The sequence below is a fragment of the Leptonotus elevatus genome, chromosome 17 (assembly GCF_054856555.1).
Source record: "Leptonotus elevatus isolate MCC_2025b chromosome 17, RoL_Lele_1.0, whole genome shotgun sequence".
NCBI classification, from domain to species: Eukaryota; Metazoa; Chordata; class Actinopteri; order Syngnathiformes; family Syngnathidae; genus Leptonotus; species Leptonotus elevatus.
In genome coordinates, this window is record NC_141255.1 from 14,236,350 (window position 1) to 14,258,092 (window position 21,743).

At 43.6% G+C, this 21,743-nt stretch overlaps 1 protein-coding gene and 1 long non-coding RNA gene across 4 annotated transcripts in view; both read left to right on the top strand.

The window, feature by feature from the left end:
* Positions 1-10,613, top strand: part of LOC147160141 (uncharacterized) — a 44,718-nt gene extending 34,105 nt beyond the window's left edge. Inside the window, exons 4-5 of the long non-coding RNA XR_015090419.1 lie at positions 9,479-9,586; positions 9,926-10,613. This is a non-coding gene — a long non-coding RNA (uncharacterized LOC147160141). The remainder of the gene's footprint in view (positions 1-9,478; positions 9,587-9,925) is intronic.
* Positions 10,614-17,363: 6,750 nt separating this feature from the next.
* Positions 17,364-21,743, top strand: part of atp2b1a (ATPase plasma membrane Ca2+ transporting 1a) — a 28,658-nt gene continuing 24,278 nt past the window's right edge. For all 3 annotated transcript variants that reach the window (XM_086058196.1, XM_086058197.1, XM_086058199.1), the window contains exon 1: positions 17,364-17,482. The gene's annotated coding sequence lies outside the window, so the exon portion shown is untranslated. The remainder of the gene's footprint in view (positions 17,483-21,743) is intronic.

Consider the following 21,743-nt stretch of genomic DNA (forward strand, 5'->3'; position numbering starts at 1 on the left):
GCACGGCAGGCCCGCCAGGCAACCCACCGGTGTGTGGTGCATTAAAATTGGAGGGGTGTTGTAGGACGAAGACAGTGTCTCAACCCCCCCCCCCCCCCCAAAGTGTGTTACGTGCCCTATGTGTTCATAAACAAAGTGTATTGTGCAAAACTAGTGCAGTGAGTTAAGAGGAGCGACCAGTGGTGCCCTTCCCAACCGTGCGCGGGCAGGAGGCGCACCCGCCCACCAAACCCCCACCCACCCCACCGGGACCCCGGCGGGCATATGGGACCAGCCCGGCGGGGCCATAGGGCTCGCCCCCCAGATACTGGGGCACGCCCGAGGTGCCAGGAGGCCCACCGGAGCGGGGCAGGCACAACAACACCAACCCCCCCGCCCGGCCTCCGGAGCCCCGAGACCCGGGCCATGGATGGAGCCCCCGGCCCAGGGGAGGGGGAGGAAGGCGGACAGGGGAGGGGGAAGGGACGGGGGAAGGAGACGACAAGAAGGGCAACGGGCAGCGGCAGGGCCGCAGAGAGAGGGGGAGAGGAGGAGGAAGGGTGACGAGGGAGAAGGTACAGGGAGGCGGAGGACGGGCGGGGAGAGGCGAGGAGGGAGAGGCGGCAAGGGCGAGGGGAGAGGGAACCACGGGGCACCCCGGAGGCCTACAGGCCCCGAACCGCGTCGCCGGGCCCGGATTGACGAACCGCGCCGGGGCGGCGCCGCCCCGGACACCAGGGAGAGCACCGCAACGCAGCACCCCCCAAGAGACCCAGGGAACGGCCAAGACACAGCCGCCACCCAGCAGCCAACAGAGGGACAGAGCCACCCACGCTCAGCCAGGAAAGACAGCACCTATAGAGCTATAACCTATAGTGAGAGCTATTCCTGAATTATGTCCCTGACGGGCCCTCATATTTGTAGACATTCTCTTTACAGATGGCGAGTTGAAAGCCGCCGTAGTCTTGCCTGACCACGTTTGCGTGGAACGTCATATAGCGTAATTAGCGTCCTGAGTTATTTATAGCTGGCTGTGGAATTGCCAGGCGGGCCGCGGGCCTGATTAAGCCACACGTCAATCAATTATTTATGGCTTCCTGCAGGAGAGGAGCTTGTCCTCTTTTGTATGCAGCACCATGGAAACACAACAGGAAGCGCAAAAGCCCATGGAGAGGAAGTATTCCCTACGTCGGAATCAGCTGTGCCGTCGTCGTCACCCAACAACGGCACACTAATGGAAAGCATCCTTGTATTACAAGCTGTTTAGTCTTTAGATTTCACAGAAAACTCAAGGATAAAATTTGATTATTCCCAATTGGGCAAATCAAGTACTTTTAATTTATTCACTCCTTTTTGATGATAATAAACAAACAAGGTTGTAAAGGTCTTGAAAATGTCGATTTTGCACCTCTTAATTGTTTGGAGATCCTCAAGAGACCAAGCAGTGTGTCCAGGATGAATTAAAGCATTGTCCTGTCATAGTGAGACAATAGCCTGTCAATCAGCAACTCGTACATATAATTTTTTTCCTAGCCATCAGAAAGTCCTCTGTTATTAAACAATGTGAGGTGAATTAAAATCTCACTTAATTAACAATCCTTGGAAAACGAAGTGGCTCCCTCAGTGCAATTCCCATTTATTATTCAACAACATTCTCGCTCCATTGTAATCAGCTTCTAGTATGGAATAAACAAAGCTGCCCCAAAGGTTTCCATAAATCTGCGAGTGCAGTGACATCACACAAGTCCTGCGTGTGTGCGTCTATTTTACCACTTCCTCTCTCTCGCTTTCTCACTTTGCCTTCGCACATTTTGACTCTGCCAACGACGCGTTCAATCGCAACAGTTGCACGGAGAGCACATCTGTTTACTTAGAGACTGGTCGGTCCCAGCAGGGCCTCGTGGCTGGCGCTCGCCCAACGCGTGCGACTGTGTGTGTTTGCAGTCCAGTCGTCACATTCTCGTTTTGAGACTGAGATGACACGCACAAAGAATTCAGCAGCGCACCTGCAAAAATACAACCCGAGTCATCCAGAGCAAAAAATTATAAAATCTCATCAACGCTACAACACACATTTATTGTGACTGTTGAATGTTTAGTATATAGACAGTATATATAGATATATGGAGTGAGTATGTGTATGTGTGTGTGTGTTGTCCTCTCCAAGGACAAATGTAATCGTCGCCGCAGCGAGAAGCAGAGAAAGCTGCGGATTGTGTCAAAAGGTTTGAAATTGCAATTACACAAGAAATAGCAGCAAGAGTAAGAAATGTCCTTCAGTCACTATAACATACTCCCATTTGTTTTTAGAGTACACATTTTATCTTGTCATTGTCAATGTCATGTAGTTCACACATTTGAAAAAATGCTATTTTCCTGTCCGTCGTTGGCTAGAATAAAAGACGACGAGCATGCACTCATTCCTACATTTTTGTTATGTGGCTTGAAGTTCTTCATATTGATGTAGTCACCAAAACAACACGAAATGAGAATTCTTCAATTGTACCATCAAACGTCTTTTTCATTGTATTAAGAAGATGCTGTGTTTCTGTGCATATTTACAAGGGCACTTTGCTTGGAAATGGAATGTTTATTGTTCATATTCCTTTACTCAACATGAGACCCTTTAAGTCAAGGTGGGCAAACTCGGTCCTGGAGGGCCGGACTCCTGCAGGTTTTGGAGGTTTCCTTCTTCCAACACAAGCTGATTTCAATCAACAGGATCGTTATCAGGCTTATGCAGAGCTTGCTGATGAGCTCATCAAATATCAGCTGCATTGGAGGGAAACATCCAAAACCTGCAGGACTCCGGCCCTCGAGGACCGAGTTTGCCCATCCCTGCTTTAAGGTGAATTCAGATATTTGTTTGCTATTACACATAATTGCTGGGAACGGCACAGTTCTGAATTGTGGAGACAGAGATTTTTGGGGCGTGGCGCAGAGTGCCTCGTTGTCAGCTATGTGTGCACACCTCGATTTGAGTGCCACGTTGCAGCATAGAAAAGCCCCACAATGCTTTCAGTGAAAATATTTTCACTGTTCTTACCCGTTATGCGTTGCCACAAGGAAGATGTTAGACCAAATAGCATAATCAAATTTACAAGACATAATTATTTTCACTTTACATACAAGGACCTATCAACAGTCGTATTGAGTCAGACAGAAAATATATATTTTTTATTCTCAGCCTCAATACCGCTGCAGGGAAGTGATGTTTGCATATTTGTCTTTTGGCAAACAATTACAGTTCGTTGCATTCTAATGAAGCCGAATATGCACACTGTGACGACACAAAATAAACACAAAAAATAAACAGCAGCCTTCCTGCGTGCTGGTCCCAAGTCATGCCCTCATTTGCATAATCTCATTTCCACCATTCAGCCGTCACAAAATAACATTAGCGGTCTTGTAACTTCATTAAACCATTCATATATTCCCTCTATTTTCATTTGTGTTTCATTTGCATCACCCTCTCCATTTTTAGCCATCGAGCGCTAGTTAATCGTCGATCAATAACCACCCGAAGAGCCGTAAACGACATCTGTGAGCTCCTCCGGCTTTGCTGTCCAATTAAATGTGTGTCATAAAGACAGAAACATGCCATAGGAGCATTAGTTGGTCAGTTGAACACCGCAAATGCAAAAAAACACATTCTGAAATGTGCATTTTTTTAAGTGGAAATTGGATAGGAAAAAAATCCCTCTGGGGGCTTGGTACACATTTTCTGCTCAGTGTGTTACTATTCTGTGTGTTCTTTTTCTGTCCAGCCCCGAAGCCCTATGAATGTCCTGGCTTCTGTTGCTTCAAATGGCCTCGCAGCCCAATTAGATGCTCACTCACAGAGGCACACACACATGTGTACTGCATTCAAGACACAATGTGAACCCGCTCGCCATTCATTGTTCTACATGAATAAGCCGGCCGGCCATTATGGACTCATCTTGTGAAGCCTTCCGAGAGGCGATGGGAGCTGCTCATTGCCTTGGAAACGGCAGGCTGGGCAGCAGAAGGAACGGGGCTCTCCGAAGGAATGATGTTATCACTGCGCCCGGGTCAGCTTAGGACAGACCCCCGCAGGCCTCCTGTCCTATGTGCTCACTCATCATAGGACAAGAATCTGGAACGGAATTCATGGGATGCGAGGCATCGGTTGCGTAATCTCACCATCATCTTGTGTGTCGTAGTAACATCACCGTTTCGCTATTTCAGTCTATTTACATTTGTTTTCAACAAACACGCGTGCAAGAAAGTCTCGCCTGGCTTGTTTGTGAAATTCACGTTCGTCAACCATTGTAATGACAAACAGATCCCCGTCGATGCGTCAATGCATCACTTTGGGTTTGAGATCAGCACAGCTTTTGAGCAGAACAAGATTAGTTTTGGAATGTCGGATTGCTACGTCAATTATGAGGGAGAGAATTGCCAACGTCTGGGACGTCGGACACCTCAACATGGAAAAGAGTATTATAGGTGTAAACAACGAATGGGTTGCGGTGAGGAGTAGGAATTTAAATTAATTAATTTTAATGGAGTGAATGGTGAGCAGCACTCAAGCCATTTGCACGTTTCTTAGTTGTTGATTTTCTCTACCTTTTGGGGCAGAAGTTGGTGTTTTGGATAAACCAACCCATGTTTTGCTTAAGATTACAAAAAAATGGAAACAGCTAGAAACTAACTTGGGGGGTTTTCCCAGTGAAAGAAGAGAGTCTATTCTGTTTTTTGTACTAATATGATCCCAGAACACAATAATCTGTGGGGTCATGAAATGTCGGATAAAATGATCTAAACTACCTCTTAGATTATTTGAACTCATTTGCTAACCAAAACAGCTGCACCAAAGCCCAGATACTTTAGTCCCGATAAATAACCCCCCTCCACCTGTACTTGAATAAATAACCAACTCAGGCTACACAAAATAATCATGTTGCTGTTTCTTTAGTCCCTCCAATCTTCCACAAACTCTCAATTATTGCCCCTATTGATTTTGAAGGCTGAACTTTGATCACAAACATCTCCACTGAGCCATTCCTTAAAATCAATATGGTTTTCGACACGGGCTAAGGCCGAGTCCCTAATAGTTCCTCTGTCCAATGATGGCCGATGTGTGCTGGAATGCTAATGAGGTGCGGGCATGTGTCTCTCGGTTATTTATAAAGTGATTTTGTGCTCAAGGGTACGTACAAGTCTTCACCCCCTATCCCCTTTCCACCATGTGACACACTCTTGACAACACATCCATACAGTATGATCAGGTGTGGGGGTGGGGGTGTGTGTGGGGTGTAGGACCCCTTCATATTGTCCCCGCAGACTTGCTGTTTTGTTGCCATGGCAGATAATAAATGGAAGACACAGGACACTCTACTTCTTGAAACTGTCTTGTATGCTGATGGTGGGTACTTGGTAGAGAAGCTAAAAAGTATACACAAGCAAGAGTACTGATCCTTAAAAGTAGTATGACTCAAATGCAAGTGAAAAAGAAAATCTATAATGGACTTGGACTTTATGTAGATAGAAAAAGAATGTAAAGAATTAAGCATTTTGTGCATCATGGTTTAATACTGCAATCTAATTCATTATGCTGCTCCTTTTGGTATTTGCTACTGGGAGGCAGCATCATCAGTCACACAATATGCAGTACAGTACACTTGTGAGTAAATGTGTTGTATTCAAATATGTCTGCTGCTTCTAAAACCTGAATTATTGATGCTAACTGTTAGCATAACAGTGGCATGTGGCATTGTTTTTTTTAGCATTAAGCTAAGCGGACTTTTCCAAGGCATGGCTATGTTGTTTTAAATATTAGACATGTTGATTTGAATGGTTAAATGATAAATTAATTGCTCGGCCATCCAGTGTGGTTATAAATACCAAGAAAGGGCGCACAAATGGCATTCTTGTGGCACAAGAGAGCATCCGTTCTAGGTTTGATACGATCAGCTAAGCCACACGCTGGCACGTCAGCTGGGTTAACCTCCTGGAAATAAAATAGGTCACTGTATTGAGATATTCGCCAACCACATCAGGCTGGATTACTACATGTCGCCAAAGCCCATGGGGATATGTGTACTATTAGGTATTGAAAATTAACTGGCGGATTTGGTGAAAATCTCCTCTTGCGTCTGGTGCGAGCAGTGTCTCATCATTGCGCCGTCGCGTTATATTGTGTTTGGCGCCCCCGCTGTGCTTCTTTTGAGGGGTGTCTTTGTGATGTTTCGCAGGCACTCCTTTGTCAAAACTTTCAGTCTGGTGCTGATAAAATGATTCGGGTGAGCTCTAGTGCCTCATGCAGAATGAAACGTGGATTTCCTGCAAATGGTTACAAAAGCACATACAGACTAATAGGGAGGTTGACTATCTATGTTTATCACCACCAAGGTGATTAGGTTTCATCTACATGCTTTTTTATGTCTAAAACAGGAAGTGGAAATTGCCCCCCCCCCCTTTTCTGTATTCCCATCACTAAAAAAATAACACGTGTGATTTGCTGTTTTTAAACCAAATTTCATGAGGAGGAGTCAAGGGAGTGCTTTAATGCAGACTCTTTTGATTTCAGATAACTCGTTTTGCCATTTTGAACCGAAATGTGGGATTTCAAATTGGATTAAACTTTTCAAACACAAATCTCAAGAAATCAACCAAAGAGGTCTTTGTTGTTATTTCATCGCAGAACCAGACATCTTAAGAGTAAATCATTTTCTTCAGAAAACAGACAACTTTCACATGGAATGACACTGAAATGATAATTGCTATGCTTTTTAACTAAAAATTCCTATCGGATGAGTGTACTACAACTCCGGCCCATTTAAGTTATCCCTTCAGTTGGCTTCTTCGCACTGCACACTGTCATGTTTCACTTCAAATTCATATTACAAAATGTCATGTAACACATCCAATATGTCCTAGAACTCTACGATAGCCTAACCTTGTCATGGCTTGTGCTGATGTACAATCCATCCACAATTCCTCCCCTCCATGGCTACGGACAATTCATGTCACAAACGATGAGTCATCAATCACTGTCAGCAATCAAAGATCCAATCAGAGGAACCTTGCCAAGCTCCCGTCTGCATCGACTGATAGAAACATTTTTCATTTGACTGTATCCACACGCCTCAAGACGTCACCATTTCAATCTGCGCGGATGGAATGGACCAGTTTAATGTGGTGACCTTGGAACACGTTGACAAAAGTTGGGGGCGTAAACATCCCGTCATTAGTATGCAACATTATTTTTGCTGTAATCTCATCCCGCAAGTGAGAGGCTGTGAGGGAGTGCATGCTTCCAGGCTCAGCAACACACAATGTGCAAAAGCAAAGGTGTCAAATGGAAGCGAGTGAGATGTTGCAGCATTATCCGAGGCACAGTCAGCTTTGGACAAAAGGCTTGTTTGTGTGTGTGTGTGTTTAATTGTTGCAAGGACGCTTAAGAAAAACCTGCAAAGAATGGACAGTGAGCGTGTTATATGTCTTTTAGAAGCGCATTTCATTGTAAAAAAAAAAAATAAGTGTCAGAAATTAACTCTTTATTGATGAGTTTCAGTGAGGAAAAAAACAACATCGAACCATATAGCTATATAGTGATAGGCAGTGTGTTGTTTGGCGTGGCTCTATTTTTGTCTACGTCTTCGCTAAATTTTGTCAATGAGTGCCACATTGTAGCAGTGTTTTAGTTTTGCCCCCCCCCCCCCCCCCCCCCACGGCAATCACACTGTACCCACACTTGACTGATTCATCCCCTCGCGTGATTATGATTACTATTCATTTTCTGGACAATTTGTCCATGTAATCACGCCGCAAATCCTTCCGACTCCAACACCTATAGGTGCCTCAGCTCTTTTGCCCATTCGTGATGGTGCCACATAGAAATGAGAAGGCTTTAATTCAGTAAACTGCGGGGTAGGGGGAGGGGGGGACGGGGGGCTCCGGCCTAGCTTGCTTCTATGGTGATAAACACACATATTCTCACAGTCCATCAGGTGTGTGACTAAGCGTGCCGTTGTCAGCGTAACGGAGGATGAGACTGGATGGGTGCCGACGCCCACGCAAACACACACAGAGGCCTCCCTGTTCCCCATCTGTCACCTGCTACTCAGCAGACCGCACTGTCACCTGTCAAAAGTGTTGCTCATTGATTGCTACTGTAAGGTGGGCCGCGTGGCTATTAGATTTCACACAACTGTTGGGTGTGTGCGTGTGTCAGGGGGTTTTGACGATGGCAGCTGTTTGGACACAGGGCTCCCTTTGTGGCCAGCCAGCTGACTTTAAAGATCTCATCATGGATAGTTAATGGCCGCTTGTTGGATAAACGGTTTGGTGCTGGAAAGTGAAAGCTTTTTTTTTTATATAGAAATTGACTTTAAAGGTGCAGTCAACCTTAAATATTTCTTGACAATAATATGTTATATGTGACCTCACCAGTCTAAACATGACATTATGATTAATATTACATTTGTGGAATAAAAGTTATGAAGCAAAATCCAGCCATTTTTATCCATCTCAGGGGGCGGCCATTTTGCCACTCGCTGTCGACTGACGTTGACATCAATGTTGCTCAGGTCTCAGGTAACAACCAATAATAGCTCAGCTTCAGAAAACAGGTGAGCTGGGATTGGCCGTTGCCTGAGACCTGAGCAACATTAATGTCATCTTCAGGCAAAATGGTCGCCCCCTGAGATGCATAAAAATGGCTGGATTTTGCTGCTAAACTCATATTCCACTAACACAATATTAACCAGAATACCATATTTAGACCAGTGGGGCTGCATAGAACATATTGTCACACACACAAAAAATGGGTTGACTTCCCCTTTAAAGTTGAATGGAAATTGGACTGCAAATCTCTCCGAAATATGAACTGACTCTGTTTAACAGTCAGCAGTCCCCACATATAACAAATATTTATTTATTTGCACACTGATCATGTCATGATAGCTTCTTTTCTGTCCTTGGTCCAGCGTTTGATCTTTTTGAAGAAAATCTCCAAGGTTGCTCATTCCAAGGATCAGGGTCATGATTGAGTTTGCATCCATGACTGTGGGGAGTATAGAATAGAATGACATCAAAGCATTCTGATTGGCTACTCCATGCTCTGATCTTGCTGCAGTGCTTTTCAGTCCTTGATTTCAAGTCGACATTTTTATGTAAAAAAGCAGGATTGATATGAGCAATAGCTCATCGTGAGGATCTTGGTCTCTGCATGTGTTTGCGTTCATGGCTGAACGCAATCTGATCTGCTATCTGATTGGAAGTTGAGTCGATGCCGTAATGTCACAATGTCCAAAATTCCAAGACTGATGATCTCAATAGCAAACGATGATGCATCAACTGGGGACTGTTGATTCTAGCTAATTAGATCACAGGACAACATTAGCGTGAACGCTGATGCGACTTGACACGGGGTTGTAAAACCCGAGCCTGCCCTTCCTTTACCGCAGTGTAGCAGCTTGTTGACACTTGTGTATTGCTTTATTAGAACACCTCCATGTTTGTTTGTGTCCAGGCTGGCGTCATGTTCTGCGAGAAAGGCTTGACAACAGGAGAAAAAGGAGGAGGAGGAAAAGGAGATGGCGAAGCTGTGAGCAGTCTCCATGTCACGCCGCATCCTCAGGTTACTCACTGGTCTCATCCATTATTACTGGGCCTCATCCATAATGGATGTTGCCGGTACAATGCCACCGAGTGACGCTCCCGGCCGGCTCAGGCTGGACGCTGGCTTTAGCACCCTTGGAGCGGCGCAAGGTTGTGACCTACATAAACAAGGAAAATTGACATAGTGACAAAAATGATCGCATTTATTATTCTAACTTTGCTGTTTTGCAAAATAAGGCCTTGAACTGTCTACTTGCGGTCTTGCTGCACATCCAACATTAATATCCAGATAACAAAATTCATGACGGCTTGCAGACTTATGTTCTGTACTCCCCTCTCTTCTTTTTCCCTTTTTTAGCAAGACGCCTCTGCTCTGGGGAATGTATTCTGTCGCTCGCACCCTCCCGTTTGTGTTTGACGCGCAACTGTTTGACACCGGGAAATAAAACAGAAGATTGGGCCTGAAGCACATCACCAATCTTGGCCAACCAAACCTTGAAGACCCGAGGCGCTGACATTTTCATCATGCCATCCGAGTGAGACACGTGTCGCCAAATAGATAGGTTGTAAATCCTCCACTCCGGTTCTGGTGCCCCTGCAACAGCGCAGTATTAGGGCGAGCTCCCCGGCGTGAGCTCACACTTGCCATGACTTATTTGGACTCCTCTGGGTGGTTCTAGCTTAAAGTAGGCTAGCCATTAAACCGGGCTACCGATGATAATCACGCGGTCTGCTCTCTGTGGACTTGGGCCGACGTGTCACATGACCCGCAAGCCTCGGAAAACTCCTCAAGTGCGCGTCACGTGACACACTAAACTGGCGGAGAGTTTCCATAAAGCATCTCAGTAGAAAATAGATGACGGCGGAGGAAAATTGCATGTTAAAAGTCAAGGGTTCATGTGTTTATTGAGTGTGTTTGAAAGAACTTCCCACTGTCTTTTTATACACTATATGGACAAAAGTATTGGGACGCTTGGCCACTGGGACTTGTTTTGTAGGAACAGAAACTTTGAATTTACTCTCCAAAATATCTTGTTAGATGACAAATAAAGATTCATCATGGGCGCTTGATTGATTAATTGATTAATTACGAGGTGTATGTAGTCCATCTGTGATGGCTGAATTCTAAATCTTTCATTTTGGACAGACCAGTGTGGAGGTAGAAGAAGCATGTCCCGATGTTTTTGCTCCAGCTAAGAGAGTTTCCCCCACACAGACCAAATGGGTAATTGACACACACACACACACGCACACACCCCCACACACACGCATGCAGAGGTCATTACATTACCACTAAGCGTCTCCATAAGCATCTCCATAAACCCATGCAGGCATATCTGACATATCCATCTGCTACACTAGGATCATGCTGAATTCCCCCTCCCTTGCCTTCCCCTTCCCCATCTCTCGCTCTAAATCGGGGTTAGGGGTGTGTCAGCGGTAGTGGTGACGGAACATTGTGTAATGACGGGGTTGTCCCTGATGTTTTTCCCCCGCATGTACGTGTCTTTTATTGGGCCTGAATGGAATAGTGTTGCCCACTTAATCCTGTCCTCTACCATCATTACATTATGATGATCATTAGTACTGCTTTACACGAAATGTGTTTTACAGTCCATTTTTCTGTCAACGCGACCGAACCCACAAAATACAGTTCTATATTATTTTTTATTGAACCAAAAAAACATGGCGAGATTGTCAAGGGGAAGCAGCAGTTGACAGTTGAGTTCTCGGCGGGTCTCAGAGACAAACAAAGTGTGTGGATCCAGTCTTGAGGCTGAAGTTGAGATGTATATTTATGTTTAGAGTGTACTCGCTCGTCAACCCCCCAAGCAACATATGCCCTGCCTCACTCTTCCTCTCAGTGCCCTCCCAGGGGGAAATCCCCCCCCCCCCCACACACACACATGCAAAAGAAATGGAGTGTAAAGGGCGCCAAGTTCCCATTGGATCTGCCCTCGTCTTTGCCATCTGTGCCCGATCCAGGCCAGGCTAGACCACACAGAGGGGGAAAACTCAATTCTCTCCAACTCTCTGAAGGTTCTAATTAATTGGACATTAATTGATCCGCAGCCTGTTCCAGCAAACACAATGCTTCTTAATTGCCTCCAATTTAGCCAAAGTCCCCTTAGCCAGAGGCGAATGTTCCTTTCCGCTCTCATTTATTCGTGCTCCAAACACCTTTCACCGTCCTTATGCGCCACTTGATATTTTGGTCTTGTGTGTTTTCTATGATGTTTTCCACTTTGGCTTCTCCTCAGCTCTTTTGCGCTATTAAGTCTATTTACGTGCCCCAGATTCTTGCCGCTGTGTCCAAGGTTCACTGCAGCCCGCCGTGCTGTAAATACGCAAGCTATTGACGGAAAACAGAAGGTGGAAAACATGTCCGCAACCAAACTGCGCCAACACCCTTCTATGGTACTTCTGTGCCGCCCCACACACTCACACAGACTTTTATACGCCCTATATAGTCTCTCACCCACACATGCACTTATTAGGCGGGGTGGGTCACTTTCTCCTGACACTTTGCACTTGTAGTGACTTATTGTGTGCGAGTGGAAACTTAGCCAGGTTGTTTCAGTTGCTGCTGTTAGGCTGCATGACCCTGAACAAAATTGAATGATTGCGTTCAAAAACTGCAACCAAATTATACCGAATTGAATTTCTCATAGCCGAGCGAACACATCTGGAAAATGTGGAGAGTGGTTGAGATACATTATTGCACCATGTCAGTAGATGCAAACAGTCTAATGTTCTTTTTTTGGGGGGGGGTCAAAAATGGTTAAAACTGTTGAGTTTAATCATTTGCTGTGTGACCACGCTTGAACAACAAAATTGCAACTCAAATCATCTTTCCCCATTCAAATGAATGGAAATACCTGTAATCCATTCCAGCCTCGCAAAAAAATCAATCATTTCATATGTTACAAAAACATACAGTAATGAGTCATATATGACTCGGATGTAATTAAGAAGCAGTTGCTACGTTTTTTTGCTTCAGTTCAGTTGACCTTGTGCTGCTCCCTCTGGTGTGTGCAACTTGGCTACCAGGGGGCAGTATGCAGAAATGCAGTGGGGACAGGGACCGGCCTGATCCGCAACTGCTGTAATACTAATTGTTCTACGCAGAGGATAAATAATATCTGCTGAGTATTGTTATATTATATATCTATATCTGTAGGATATAAAATCACTTGGGCATGTATTTGAGGAACTCAGTTGGAAAACAGAGGCTTAAAAGGGGCATAGCACCACCTATGGTGGTGGAGGAATAAATGCTTTTGGTCAATAATTAGATTTTGTTCATTGTCATGCCTATTTTCAGTCCACGCGCCTTTCACAATAACTCCTTGTCCGCTCCAGTCTCCATTTTTATTTTTTTTCCCTCTCTCTCGACAACTCTGGCCTTTGTCCCGGCGGATGCTCGGCCCCCGGCGGCTGCCCTCGCGAGCGCCTGCAGTAAATTCCTGCGGCGGTTGGAAACACAAACATGGGTCGTTCGCGATAGAAGTGACGACACAAGCGCGGCTTTATGTGATGCGCTCACAAGCTCTCCCTTCACACATCTGTATCATGCATTCATTCTTATCTGACAGATGTTTTTTTTTTTTTACCAGTCTGACACTTTTGCTAATCGTTTAATTGGAAACTCCATGAGAAGACGTATTGAGGGGGAAAATTGATTTACAGTTATTTTGGGCAGGCTTGATGACATGTTGGCCCAGGTGAGGCGTTACAATTTGGTGTATTTCACAAACTGTAGAACACGATCAATAAAAACGACCCTAGATGGCATGTTTTCTGAACTTTGCCCACACATCATCAAGTGCGTGTCAAAAGTATGCGACACTTCTCCTCCCTCTTGAAAAGGAGGAAGCCCACAAAAGCCTTCCCCTCTCTGCCGTCCACCATGTGCCAATGTGCTGAGCCAGTGGAAAAAGCGACGTCCGTTGGAGCAACGGCGTCGTGTAGAAAGATCAGGTGACCTGGAGGAAACCAAATTCATACAGTGCTTGAGTAACAACAGCAACATTGTTATTTTCCGTTTGCTTGACCTAAAGGGGAACAGCATCTCCCTCCAGTCAGCATGTAAAAATGTCTTTTTTTCTTCTTTTTTTTTGCTGATGAGCTGTGCTGTGTCATGCACTTTTTCCATCCCCTCTGAATGAGACATTGTTCCCAGCATGAATAGACGAAGCACTTGAATGTGGCCAGCTATTCGAACATGTGACAAGATCACTGCGACGTGTGGAAGCGATCACATCATCGAGTGCTCTAATCAGAATGTCACTGTCAAATGTATCTCTGAAAGAGACTAAATGACCCTAAGTTATTACTGACTGGAAATATCTTCATAACAGCTATTATTGGGGAGAAAATAACATAGCCAATGGGAACTGGTATCGCTCAAGCAACCAGTCTCAGCCACCATTTTTTTTAACACATGTTGAGTTAAGACATTCGTTGAAACAATTATATATTATAAAAGGAAAACATGAGTTTTTTGCATTAAATAAAATCTAATGAATTAAAATACATTTGTAACTCATTCCCTCCCAGCTATTTTCACTGAAGCAACTCCCTTCGCTCCCAGCTGTTTTACTGGATTTTGACTGATTTTGCAAGGTTCACAGAATATTGTGTTCTATTGCCATAAAAACATGGAACCTACCAAAAGAAAGATTAGAGTCTCTCCTTTATCAGGAAAAAAGGTATATTTGTATCTGTTTCCGTTTTGCAGCAATTAGCATAAGAATATAGCTAAGTTTCATCATTATTCACAAACCTGTTGAAAACACTGGGAGAAAGAGCTTGTTGCAACATGGCCCTGGATAATCTCTTGTACTCTGCCGCCACTTGCTAGCCGTTTTTTGTAATAACTACCATTGCTTTAAGCAACCTCTTCATGTCAGAAGCTGTATTAAAGCCTTCTTTATGCTCTAGCATTAAAAAAACTAAAAACTAAAAAAACGTATACATGTTTTTGGGAGTGCAGGACAAAGTGTTAACAACATATTTATACGTTTTTGGGTTTGAATGAGTTAAATTATTATTTAAAGATTTAATCAAATACAGTACATACTAATGTCAGTAGAGCAGACATTCTCTCATTGTGGCACTTGCTGTTTGTTCAACCTTTAATTATTAGTCAAGCTGGCTTGTTTTGTTTCATGCATGGAAGTTCTTCCCCAGCAATTAAAGTTCTATGTTGGGATGAACACGTACAGACTCAACCACAGCTAATTTGGTTTATCCTGAAAACCGCTACTTTCCACCACACTTTTATTTTTTAATCTGTGAAAGCGTTCAACATCCATCGTAGTCATTTTAGGGGGAGTTTTTTAGGCGTGCCATCACACCGCCATGTGAGTCATGCAGTCAACTATGGTGACAATATATTAGCATGCACAGGGACTAATGACACTTGACATTTACTGTAGTTCACAAGATGCTCCAGAGCATGTGGCATGTTTCCACCGTGGAACTGAGTCAACATACAAAACAACAGCAGTTCTGTAAATAAATAAAGACATTCCCTTTGACTTTTCCTTTTCTAAATCCGATTTTCATTCATATCAGCGACGGCAAATAAATCAAAAGAAGACATATTTGTGTGGCCAGCCTGCAGTGGGTGTGAAGCGTGTAATAAATTCGAAGTGGAGATTTAGTGGTTTCATGCTAAATTCTGCTGCCTCAACACTTGGTTTCACATGCAATTTTGTTGCATCTGCATCATTTAGACACGACTATGTTTGGTTTCATGAACATTAGAGGAAATAGTGTCACAGACTGTGAGGCTTTGCACTAAAGTCACACAGTAGACTAAAAAATCCACACTAAATAGCCTTTATAAATTCCCTCGTTTTGCTTCCGCCATCTCTCCAACATGTGCGCACACTCGCAGCCAACACAACGAGGCACTCTAAAGCAGACATGCCAGCAGAATATCTGAAGAGAAGGTGCATTTTTAGGGTGTAGCCATCACTAGCTAGCTAACTCTCTATCTCCACAACTAACTACTACACAGTTCTGTCTTTGCACATATTTTCAGCAATAATGTAATTAGAAACACATTTCTGAATTTACTAAACAGGTTTTAACCCCCAAATGGCAAATGTACTGTACTGTAGATTTTTTCTGTTTTTTCTTCTTTTTTCACAGACTGGAACTAGCATGCTGCGATTGCACAATCAAACTTACATCAATCTAAATTATTTTCCCCCTACTTGTGAGCTTCCTCTTCTTTTCTTTCCAAATCCTCCTCCTCCTCCACCTGACCTACAAGTGACTCACAAGTTCCCATCAACAAAAGTTTCAAACTTGCACATCTTACCGGTCGTGTGCGCAGTTGAACTTTCTCTGTTTGCTAAGCTGCCGTGTGTGCTGAATGCACTTTGAGGCGTTAATGATAATAATGATAATGATGTATTACACACTGAGGTTTGACCCCTCTCTGTTTATCATCTACAGACGTTAATGACTGTTTTAAAGATTTTATTTGCTTTCCTTTATGCCTGCATCTCGTCCGCAGTGTGCATATATCTGTACTGCACAATTGTAGGTTTCATCTCCTTGCAAATGCACTTGATAGGATTTGACACAATTCTCATATACGCCTCACCACAAAGACTACCGGCATTGAATGCGAAGAGGAGGGAAAAAAATGGCGCTACGTCATGGAAAGAATGACGTCAGGTTAGATTAGTGGCAAGGGGGACGAGCTAAGAGTGGCCTAGGTGGAGTCACTCAGCGCAGGCTGTCAAGAAAGAGAAAAAAACCCGATGCAGCACTGGCCAGGTGGTGTGAGTGCTTTGCCTTTGCTGCATCATAGGCTGCTGTGAACTCTTGAATAATCCCGTTATTATACAGAAACGAGAGAGCAACGAGGGACCACAGAAAGAGATGGGGGTGTCATGACGTAACCGTTTCCATAGGCGACTGATATGCGGGCTGAGCCAATGGGAATCCACACCATCGGACCGGGGCCCGCCCCCTTTTGACGCGCATCACGTGTCGCCGGTGGAGTTGTGGAAAAAGGCAACATGGCGAAGCAAGAGCGATATCCACAAACAATTCCGCTTTCGTCCACACGCGGATGTCAATCATGACGCTAAATGTGCTCAAGTTTTTATTAATTGCCCAACTATGAGTAACCAATTGGGGTCAGTATTAAATGGATTACATACTTGCATCCTAAATTCAAATATTTGTTCTACAGTTTTTTTTTCTTTTTAATACATTTAGGTCTAATCAATATGATGTCAGTCTGGGTTTTGTTCATCCTCACAGATTCAAAGTACGTGCACTTGATCATCCTCACAGGGTCAAAGTACGTGCACTCGATGACCATGTTTTGTTTGTTTGTTTGTTTTTAACCTCAAATTGGTTGATCAGAGCAGAAACGGTTGTATGAGCGAAATTGTTCAAAGAATGATGTTTTATTTGAATCCTTCGTGTTTTTGGTATGTTATTCTATACATATAATTTCAGAACTAATCAAAATGATGCTGCATGGTGCAACATTCTATTTTTGTAAAGTATTGATGAGTTTCTAACTTTCCATTATTATGACGTGTAGTGGTGTGTGTGTGTGTGTATATATATATATATATATATATATATATATATATATATATATATATATATAACACATATCAACAGTCAGGTTATTCAAATATTACTGCATCAATTTGAACGCCTGTAAAACACGACTCTAAATTTAGCGTTCACTGGCTGCCTAAAGGTGGATCCATCTTCTCAGTTCACTACGCTACATGCACTCTTTGGCTGTGATTGTGACGTCACTGCAGGCGGAGCTTGTACCTCAGTCCAGGGGAGCGAGCCTTGGAGTCGCTGAGACTGAGGGGGAGTGAGAGAGGGACGCAGGGACCGAGGGTGCTCTTCGGAGAACGGAGTAAGTATTTTTCGGCTGTCCTTACCGTCTCCTCTCGGGGTCTGATGCCGCTTCGGGCTGGCTCCGAGCGCTGCCTGGGGTGGAAGTCTGAAATCAGCGAAGTGGCTCAATTTAGCGGGAAGCGTCCAATCCGCGCGAGCCGCTGCCGCTCGTTCGCTGTGCGATTAGCTTCTAGGGCAAGCTAACGCGGCTAACCTTCTACCCGGGATAGAGGCACTGACATTCGGGCGGCTCGTCTCCAGGAGCCCCGGGCGGCTTCTCAGCCTGTATGCCGCAAAAATCTCCGTCTCGCCTTCCTTGTTTGTATCCGCCGCCCAGGGTGAACTTGCGGGATGCTGTCAAATGTTTGGCAAAGTCGCATTTGTGTATTCTTTGCAATCAGCATAGGTTAACAGCGCCTGCAGGGAGCTAGGAGGCTAACCGTGTGCTAGCGTGGGTCGCTTTGGGCTATTCTAACGGGATATTGATCGATGGCTTTTATTTTTTCGAGTTCTTTTTATTGGTGGAGGGGATGACTCGTGACGTGACGGCATTTGCATGTAACGATGCGTCAACGTGCACGTCAAATGACGCTACAGCAAAAGTTGGCTGTATTTAAAACATCTTGCTTTGCCTTGGGTGAAATTAGAACCTATTTATTCACCAGCCTTGATTCCTCCACGGAGCCCGCCGAGCCTGTCAAGGCGACTTACCCGACCACCTGCAGTGTTAAACCGAGTACGACACTTGAATCCCATTACTAAACGTGGAATTACGAAGACCCCCACATACTGCATCCTCATTACGCACGTTAACCTTCTCCCATTGACCTTGATGGATGTTTTTTGCATTCCTCCACGTTACCTGCAAGCCTCCAAGTTCATGTGGGCTACAGCCGCTGAGCCCCTTTTTGGTGTGTGGATGAAGGGATCACCGCTTATCCAATTAAACGATGCAGGGCTGTGCTACTGATGCTCCAACTCCTGCTACTGCAACCGAGCGCAATTGCAGTCTTTTCTTGCCGAAATGCATGATAAGCCTCAAAGTTCATTGGCCTTGGGAGATGATGCAAGGTGTGCCACTGGTTCAGTTATCTTTGAGCATTACGTAATGAAATGACAGCTCGGTTAGCTCTTTGCTGAGCAAGCATTGTCTTGGAAGAAAAATAAAGTCAATATATACTTTTTGCATCAATCTTTTTATTCATTGTTTTTGACAACACCGTAGCCAATGCATCATAACATAGTAAGTCATAATATTTTGAGCAAAGTGATGAGATGAGAATAGCTCTTAATTGTTTTATTCAATTTTTTATTCAAGTAACAGGGTCCATGCTAACAAATTTGTAATAGTATGCAATCAATTTGTAACTTGACTTGAATTGTTATGAGACAGAAGTCGTACTATCACTAGAAAGAAGGTGCAATTTTATGTTAATTGTATGGAATGTGATATTAAATCTTGTATGATAAATAAATTGTTGTCTTACCTGACTTAAGGTTTAACATTATAAGAGAAGTCGTCATTTTCTGAAAATAAAGTTGTAATATGCTATAAGGTTGTCGTGCAATAAATAAATTGTAATATTATGAGTAAAGTCATAATTTTACAGGAGAAAATGCATAAATTAGAATAATATGTAATAGATTAGGTACTGCATGAAAACAAAATTCATATTCAAAATCGTGTGTGCAGTAAATTAAAAATTAATAATCATATTTCAAACAAAAAGTCAACAATTGATGTGAATAGTCCTATTGTGCCATCAATTTGTAGTACAAGAAATACGCTTTAAATTGTATTAATACATTTGTAAATTACAAAAAACATTTTTTTTACATGAATACTGTGTACAGTTATAATATTGCCTGAATATAAAGTCAGAATATTACAAGAGAACAAAAATGTATTTCCATGTGAATAACATGGAATATAAAATAAAGTCTTGTATTAGAAAAAAATAATTTATTTTTATGTGAATAATACTTAAGATAAGTTGTATTGACATTACATGAATAAAATAAAATATGAAATAGTACAAAGCAACAAATTGTCATTTAATGAGAATTATTTGTAATTGCAAGAAATAAATTGTGAGATTAAAAGAGGAAAGTTGCCATATTACATGTGCCAAGTTGAAATCCTTTGCTATTAATTTGTGGTATGAGAAATACGTAGCAATCTTGAGCAATATGAGTGGTTGCATATTAGGTCTTTTATATAAACTGCCACTTTGTTCTTTCCATTTGACTTTTATTTTCCTTTGAGTGTCATCCTTGGTGTCTCGAGTTGCTCAGCCTATGGAGCCACAGAGCGTGTTTAATGATTTATGTAAGCCAACAGTAACCACATTGTGTCGTTCTGCCCGAGGCCTTTGGACCATTGCAGTCACTCAAGATTGAATAAAAGAAAAAAAATTGATATTCTTCCATATTCCATTGCTGTATCAGCTGGCTGTCAACATCGTGGCCTCTTTTGGCGTAGATGTGAATCGCTCACGGCTCCACTTGTTGCAGAAAGCACCCCTCGTGTGATTGGACGCTCCTCGGCCACGTGGGGATCACGTTCCCTGCTTACATTTGACATCCAGGCTTGTCACATTTTGTGCGGGGGCAGTGCGGCACACTTGTGCCAATTTCCCCGACAATGTCAAAAGACGCTCTGTTCTCGTTGTACTGTCGTATTCAGTGCGAGCTCATGGAAGTGAAGCCCCACTTAGCCTCCTCGTATGACACTCACGAGCGGCTCCACTCTCCAAAAATAACATTTCACTCTGTCAGTATTAAGCACCCTTTCCTACATGTTTTAGTGTCCTAGGATTCAGCTACATCACAGTATATCAGTAATGCCCCAATCAAATATTTTTGTACCTTAGTCTGAGTCAGGATCTGATGATAAAGATCAACATCCCATACATCGGCAATTCATTTAGAAGAAGAAAAAACCCCAAAGTGTATCCAAGTAGTATCTTTGTACCTCATGATTAGTTTCCCTTATGACCTTTAAAAGTTAACAAAATGTAAAAAATCTGATCATTTTCCCACTCAAATCCCGATCATGTGATCAGTGGTTTCCGAAGCCGAATCGTACTTTGGCAGATTTATTGATTAAGACAGTCAAACACATTCAAAATAAGAACACTTGCAAGGAAACGACTCCGACTAAACTTGTGGATGAGCCAATTAACAGCCATCTGATTGCACTCTCATTCGCTGACACCCACATCACTCATGTAGGCAGGCCCCGCCTTTAAAGTGTTATAAAATAATACCTGCACCTCACATGTATGTTATTAAAATCAAATTTTGTCCGATTATTTGATCAATCGATGGGGTCATCGGTAGAATACTCAAATTTGTTCTATCTCTTTTATTATTTGGACAAAATGTCTTAGTGATGTGTGATTGGCTAGTCCTGATGCTTTAGCTTTAGTCTTCAATTCCGGTCACTAGTGTCACAATGTAACTATCCTGCGTCGACGACTGGAAAGGCAGGCGGGCAGGGCCCTTGGGGGGCCAGTGGCGGGGGGGAGGTCTCCGCCAAGCGGCCCATTAAAAAGAACACAGCGTGCGGCTCATCTTCAAAGGCAGCGTTCTTTAAAGACATCACGTTTGCAGCTGCCACCGCATAACATTTTGACGGTGTTACATTTTCACACTTAATCTACGTAGTAAGCATGCCTTCAAGACATTCAGGAAGGATGTTGAGTGTTAAAATCATGCCACCAAAATCATCTTTCATAGGCATGAATGATTTTGAAAACTACTCCAATTGCAATTTAATTAAGGCCCTTGCCTTGACTTCCCAATTCCCATGTATGTCTTTTTAACAAAGACAAGAAACAAATGAATCTGTATTCCAATAAACATCCCACAAATACCTTAGTGTGCTAAGTGTGAAATGAAGATGTGCTCTTGTTTGGAAAGGCGACAGCTTGTCTCTATTTGAGTGTCCAATCTGGAGGCTGTAAGATGGAAAGTGCGTTGACTTGCCGACGCCTCCGACGGCGTTGAAGGGCAGCTCAAGTAGCTCTCAGCCGTGAGAGAGGCGAGCCGGGCGTCACTGCTTTGTAGCCTCCAAATTTACATGGCCTGACCCAGTTCGGCAGCAAGCTAGCGGCGGGGGGGAGGGGCAGCCTGGGGAAAAGCTAAAAATACCACCCCTCGTGCTAGGCGGCTCCATTGCGGAGGGATCCCTACAATTGCTCTCCCCCACTCACACGGTGTGGTTGGCTGACGGTGGCGTGCAAACTGCCGGTAGATGCTAGCCGCCGTTCCTGCTA